Here is a 7,232-nt window from a genome sequence, read left to right on the forward strand (position 1 = left end):
CGCATGACAGCGAAATTTCGCAAACATGGTCACCGCATGGCACTAATCTCTACCTGTGTCTGTTCTTGCAAGTACTGAGCACTACTGAACTTTGGTAAACATGTGACAGATTTAATTGCCGCCTGTAGCTAAAATGCCAGTAAAGTGAAGACAGCACATACGAGTGTTCACTTTAACAGTGTACTGCACTTTACATCAGGCAATACTCATTATCACTTTGCTTGGTCACGGTTCAATAGAATACAGTTCAGAGGATTTGAGTCTACAATTGATGTTTGCAAATATGCTGCGAATTAGCGCTTAACTGCACGGTACCCATATCTGCTGTAGAGCATTCCATTGGTGAGTTTCCAGTTGCAGAAGAGCTGTCAGTCCCTCCTAGGCTCTCGGATGCTCCCTGGATACCTTGAGTTTCCTCTGGGCCCTCAGGTGCTCCTTGGCTCCTTGTAGTGTGTCACCTGAATATACCAGGTTATCAGCTGTTGGCTGGTGGCAACCTGCTTGATAGATGTTTGCTTGCCATTAGTCAATGTTTACACACAATGCATTTTTACTCACGCTGCAAGTTTATTGCTAGTGCATTTCTTTTCTGTGTAGCGCTACTGATGCCTAGGTTGTGCATTTGCCACCGCTTTTTCAAATCTAATATGCCTCCATTGTGAAGCAGAGGCAAATTTCTCGTCTTTGTTCCTCCAAAGAATACACACAGAATAAAAAAATAAGCATACATGGCCGATACAAAGAGAGAGAGAGAGACAGAAGGGAAAGCAGGGAGGTTAACGAGACTATGTCCAGTTTGCTACCCTAGATGTGGGGAAGGGAATAGGGAAGTGAAAGAAACATGAATCTTGATGGCACTTTGACATGCACTAAGCCAGATGCAAAGTATCTAAAGTTTGGCAGTAATTACATACAGTTAATTAATTAACACAAAGGCGTAATTAACCCAGTCATAGACACTGCAGCTGCACGTTTCAGCTTTGCTGGTTAACCATCTGTATGGAGTGCTTGGGCACTGATTTTTTCTTTTTTTTGTTTTTTTCTTCACTTTTCAGACTGCAGGATGCTTATTTCTACATTATATTAGGGCAAATAAGTAGCTTTTTATTTTCAACACCTTTTAAACAGTGCATAGTAATGGTGACCGCAGTATATTAGTGAAAATATTAAAAAACTTTGCATAATGCAGATCAATAAGTGTTGCCTCTAGGATCACTGAAAATCATGTCAAGAGGCATGGATAACTGTCACTTACTAAGTGCACATAAAAAGCACTTCCAAAAGGTGGGCTCAAATGCTCAAACTTCAGTCACAGGATGCATTCTTAGTGTTCACCAAATTAGGGCCATGACCCTGACACTGCCTACATCAGATTCAGCTTGCAGTTGTGAAGTGGCCTGGGAAGTTCACAAATAGATGTGAAATGATTTTAAAGTAAAGTACATGCTATGGTTTGTACCTGCAGTCGTGCCTGCTCATAGCATAACTGGCGCTATCTAGCACACTTGTGATAAAAACAGTTCCCCAAAAGAAATGCGCTCCTTTTTGTAAAACTTTCGTGACTGTACATCAGGTCTGATACAATCACAAGATCACAGAAAGGGTCTGAGAATATAAGACCCATTTACTTGAGGCAAAGACCTCAAGTTTAGCATAGAGCCAGTAACCAGGAACAGTCAATCCTACTCACACATGCCTATTTTATTTTCTCATTTAGTTTCAGGTTCACCTAAATTATTGCCATCATGATAGCCATCAAATAATATGGTAGCATCAATTTTTGTATTAATCATTTAAGCATTGAAATCTAAGAGCTTGCAGCAGAGTGAAAAGTTAGAAGGACAAGGGAAGAGAGGGGAGGCATCATATTCTAAAATTTCATATTTTTAGTTGGTTGCAGTGCAAGAGAAATTAGCAAGCACTAATTGAGCGACAAGGCCACTGGACACAGTAAAAGCAGATTTAGCTGAAACACAGCAGCCTGTAAGAAAGAAAGGCAACAATGCCTTTGCGATCCTTGGTCTGAATCACTGTTTTACATGCCGTCGGTGATCATAAACATGCTGAAGGTGAAGCATATGCTGTGGCTCATTTTGCGTCGCCTGTGCAATTATCTTACTAAAACCATTTGTGAGAAAGCATGCCAACAATAATTCAGAATTGAGCACCATGTGTGTCGTGAAGCATCACATCATAGCCACAAGAACGTTTAGGTGTCGCCAGAAGTAACCTGAACAGTGAGGACACATCTATAGCCGCTTAATTTAACAAACTGAATGCCTTGGAAGGAAGATTCACTGAGCTAACACCCCATCTACGGCAACCCAACCCGAAATCTCGAGCACCGTCTGAAGAAGACGCAAAAAGGCACTCAATGTGCGCATTACAGGATTGCAGTGCCCAATGTACTTCTTCTCCTTTCTGGGGTTTTACGTGCCAAAACCAGTTCTGATTATGAGGCACGCCGTAGTGGAGGGCTCCGGATTAATTTTGACCACCTGGGGTTCTTTAACGTGCACTACAACGCAAGCACACGAACGTTTTTGAATTCCGCCTCCATCGAAATGCGGCCGCCGCAGCCGGGATTCGATCCCGCAACCTCGTGCTCAGCAGCGCAACGCCTTAGCTAACTGAGCAACCACCGCGGGTGGGCAGTGCCCAATGTATCATTTATGCTATGCTGTGTTTGATACCTACAAATTGATTTAAACATAACAAAACACAGAGCCTATAGTCATGTTTTTTTTTCAATGCTCGATCGAGTTCTCAGTTGTGGATAGCTTAGCAAGCTAATTACTAATTAATTACTATGTAGCGACAAAGGCAGGCACCAACAAAGGATGTGAAAGACGACGGTTGTTGGCGTTCGTGATCACTCTGCTTGGCCATGGACCAAGCACCTTTTGTGAATCTTTATTCCTGACATAAGTCACGCTTAGAGCTAAATTTGCACACACATTTATTTGGCGTGCTGGTTCTATTGCTCTTTGTGTGCGGACTCTACCTCCAGCCTTGGCTATGCCCGACCACAAGGAACAGCAAGATGCCACCTCACCCCCAGATGTCAAATGATGTGGCGTGTCAAGGCAGCAAGACTGTGTTGTATTCAGCAGCACTGACAATCATATTGTGGAGGACCGGCTTTCCTCCTATGTACAACACGACACATCAGCAGAATAAGAACAAGGAAATGCCCCACACATGTGCACGGCACTAAACTGGATGCACTACCTGCAAGAGAGAATGAGGGAGAATGAGCTTCATGTCACTTGAGCACCTGCCTACAAATGTTTTTTTTCCACAGCATCGAAGCTGTGATTGAGGTAATGCCCAGCACCATATCGAATACAAAGCACAATACGCATTGCACACACAACGCGTCACCAAAGCAAACACAACACCTGCTTTATATGTTGCATTTGAGCTGAAACGGGTGAATCCCAAACTATGCGAGTGTCACATAACATCTGAAAGCATTAGCTGCTACGAGAGAACCAGTGAGGTTAATCTGGCGAGCTATGCATGCATCTGTAGCCTAATGGGTAAAGAATTGGGCTGCTGCACTAGGGACCCGCATTCAATACCCCACCATCAGGAGCATTACTAATTATTAATGAAGCTACCTGGGCAGGTGTACGAAGAAATTTGAAAACAGATCATGATAATGCTTTGCATTAAGAGACAACTTGCTGCCGGATGGAGCTCAACCCATATTTTCTGCTTTGCGCTTGCGATGCTCTACCAAGTGAGCTACGTCAGCAGTAGTCCCAATGTCCATTTTCTTGGATAGTTGCACATGTGTACCAAACTTCGTCCTGGAAGTGCTAGGCAGCAGAACTCACTGCCATGATGGCAGATGTGAAGTATCCTTTAAACCACTGACATTACATACAACATTATGTTAAAAGTACGCAACTGGCCGATGAACACTCGTGTTCTACCTTGAGGCACTAAGGCTGCCAATGTCGAGACATTTGCATTTTATGAGCGACAAAAATCAGGGGAACCACAGAGCTCAATTTCTCGTTAGTAACAAGCGCGTGATGGCAACAGACAACGAAGCAACAGTGGCTGTATAGAAAAATGGGCTAGAGCATAGGACAACCATTGGCAACTCACAATAGAATTCTTTCTCTACAATTTATTGTCTCAAAACACCTGGAAGCAAATATTGTGGATTATACTTTTAGTATGTCTTTTGCAACTGCAAATTTAAATGCGTGTAATACTTTGTGGCAACCTGGAACATTTTAATGTTTAGCATCTCCATACTTTAAATCTGTGGATAAGCTTTGCCACCTTGTTTGAACAATAATTATCTGGTGTCATACATGACTCAAACAACTATTAGTTAAAGCAACCTTTAAAGGAGCAGAAGTATGCCCTTAGCAAATTAATGGATATACATACCAGGTTTAGACTGAGCAAAATAAGCAGTACTTGTGGCCACTTGCTTTCAACAAGGCAGAAACAGGTCAGATGTTGACAAAGACAACAAATATAAGGTGCGGCCAGAAGAAATAAGCAGAAGCTGTAAAGACAGCAGCAGCACAGTGAAACAAATTAGACAAATGTGCACACCGCAAGCGTTCCTGGGGACAATACACAACGTCACTGCCACAGTTAGAAGCAAATTCTCCTACAAGAAAAAAAAAAAGATTGTTTTGCTGTAAACAGCACGTGTGTGGAGTTGGTTGATAAAACAGCACAGACAGCAATTGAGGCAGACACAGTATTTGTGTCATCTGCCTTCCTATTGTTTTTAGAATGTCGATTACGGTTGCAAAGGTACGCACATGATCTACGAACAACGAAATGAACGGACGTTTATAGAAAGGTGAGCTGATTTATACACTCATTTATGTTTAATTTTGAAGCTGCCCGTAAAAGCGACAGCAGCAGTAAAGCGGGTTTGTTTAACAGCTTGCTCACAACGTATACATTGCACAATTTACCTCCACGGCTCTCAAAAGAGTGGCTAAGAAGCTGTAAGTGAAAGAAATACGCTTTCGTTATCTCACTGCAACAAATGAAAGCCTCTGACGCACCTACCGCGGTCAGCGCAAGCAGTGAACAAGGTAATTGAATGCAGCCATGTGTTGCATGGGTAAATAAGAGGCGCATAGCGTAGTCATCCCATAGAGATGAAGAAACAAAGACCTACACACGAGATATATACCAAAGGACGGCATTCACCGATACAGCTAGTGAGTGCATGCATTTTCTGGCGCGCGAAAGCTTCCGCCGTTCGTTTTACATCGGGGCAACGCATAGGAACTGCAGTAGTACTTGTTGAAGGCACGAACGAATAAATTATCCTGCGATCACTGCGAGACCTGCGACAACCGTTTCGCACTCCTTCGAATTTCGAGATCACATCGGCAACAGCTCAAATGCGCAACCGGTTGTTTTTACAAGTGTCAGCTAGAGAACGGGCAATCGCACGACACTCACGTTTGCTCCAAATGCGTCGCGGCAGCTGGGCAACAAATGTCATCAAGCCCAACCCCGCAATGTCACCTTCTAAGCAAGTGCAAACAACAAAACTTGAATGGGCGCGCGAACGAAGCGCGAGCCATGTTGTCGGAGTTCGAACTTCGAGAGTAGCTATTTCAAAAAAAATGTGGTTGATCCCTCTTATATAGGAATCGGTATAGAACACGAAAGTGAAACGTGTCTTCACAGAAGTAGTGTAATGTTTATTGCACATTGATATATAATGTCTATTGGTGTTTTGTGGCTAAAGCGCCCTTAGGCGTTGATGCACCCACGCTGACGCCTGGTGGCACGTCTCCTCCATCACGACTACCAACGTCGATGACCATGAGCAACCGTCGTGCATATGGAAGCTGCACTACGCTGCACACGCTAGCACAACGCGAAAGACGAAGCACGTAACTGACACACTAATACAACGCGCAAGACAAAGCACGTAACTGAATCGTCACCGAGTCAAATCAGCGCGTACAGCGCGTCGTAATTGCAGCCTCCGCGATCAACTTCAGAAACATTTTCAGAGCTAATTGCGGAGGCCACGCTCCGCTGTGCTGAGTACGGTGAACGCCACCTAGGTGGCGTTGGTAGTGCTTCTTGATGCCAGCGTCCCTTCGAATGCTGGCATCGAGGCGTCGTAGTGCTGAGACCACCGAAGCGTTCACTGTCGGTGCGCGTTAGTGTCATAATGCAGTACTTCTCTTTTCTGCTCGTAGGCGGCGGCACCGCCCCGAGCAAGAGCGCGGGTACACGGAGGAGTGTTAGATATATAAGGCGCGTCTGTGTAGCTCTCTGCAAATGCGTTTGTGGCGCAATGGGTTAAACGCTCGGCGATCTATCGTCGCGGACCGAGAGGTCGTGGGTTCGATTTCCAAATTTTGCATGTTTGTGGAACTTTTTCTTCTGGTTTCTTTCTTTGTATTATATTCGTGTACATTGTAAGCTGACGTATTTCCGTGACGGAAATACGTCAGTGAAGTCTTGGTGGACCCCGGCATAAAACACTTTCGTGTTAAAAAAAATGTCACAGTTTCGCTCTAAGGGCGAAGCAATGAATGCGATAGCAACACAGCAATGTCATACGAAGTAAGGTGAGCGGCTTTGGTAGCAATGTGAATTGTAGTAAACATGAGCTGATTAAGTAAGCAGGTGTGCTGCGCCGTAAGTAGACCGACATGAAGAGAGACTCGATGACCACAAGAAGACGCTTGTGAAACGGTGGAGTTGATGAGAAGCGCTTCCCGTGGGCAGCGCGTGCGAAGGGACACACCTGTAGCGCTGCACTGCCGATCCGGGCAGCATTGCATGTGTAGCGTGCGTTGGAAAATGTGGCCCGACTATTACTAACTGAATGAACAAGCATGGTGTGAGCGCGCACAAACAAACACGAATAGATCACACTGAATGACTGCAGACAACGACTGTCAAAACGCTGGCAGCAAGCATACGCCGCCGCGGGCGAAGGTACGTGCGGTCTATCGCTTCAACGGAAACTGAGCGGCGAATGCACGGCGCATAAAGGTCAGAGCCGTGTCATAGAATAAAGACCGTGTGGAGATAAGAGACGGTGCGGACGAGCGACGAGCGCAGTTGTTGGCAGAGTCCCCCCCCCCCCCCCCCCCCCGCCCCGCTCCCTCCTCCGGCGCTGGCTTGCTGCTTCCTTGCTTGCGCGTGGGAGATGAGTGCGTTCGCTCTCCGTGATAGCGCGCGTCCCCGCACGCTTCCGCTCGGGCATACGG

The 7,232-nt window shown here is 45.4% G+C and overlaps 1 long non-coding RNA gene across 2 annotated transcripts; it reads right to left on the bottom strand.

The window, feature by feature from the left end:
• Nucleotides 1–378: 378 nt before the first annotated feature.
• On the bottom strand, nucleotides 379–5,612 carry LOC125940319 (uncharacterized). Of its 2 annotated transcripts, XR_007463529.1 has the most exons (4): nucleotides 5,455–5,612; nucleotides 4,411–4,531; nucleotides 3,056–3,231; nucleotides 379–497 (listed from the first exon to the last, which is right to left on the bottom strand). It is a non-coding gene; the product is annotated as an uncharacterized LOC125940319 (long non-coding RNA). The 2 variants fall into 2 exon arrangements; XR_007463528.1 differs by having other exon boundaries at nucleotides 4,411–5,612.
• Between the last annotated feature and the right edge of the window lie 1,620 nt (nucleotides 5,613–7,232).

This window comes from Dermacentor silvarum, chromosome 9 (assembly GCF_013339745.2).
Source record: "Dermacentor silvarum isolate Dsil-2018 chromosome 9, BIME_Dsil_1.4, whole genome shotgun sequence".
In the NCBI taxonomy this organism is placed as follows: Eukaryota; Metazoa; Arthropoda; class Arachnida; order Ixodida; family Ixodidae; genus Dermacentor; species Dermacentor silvarum.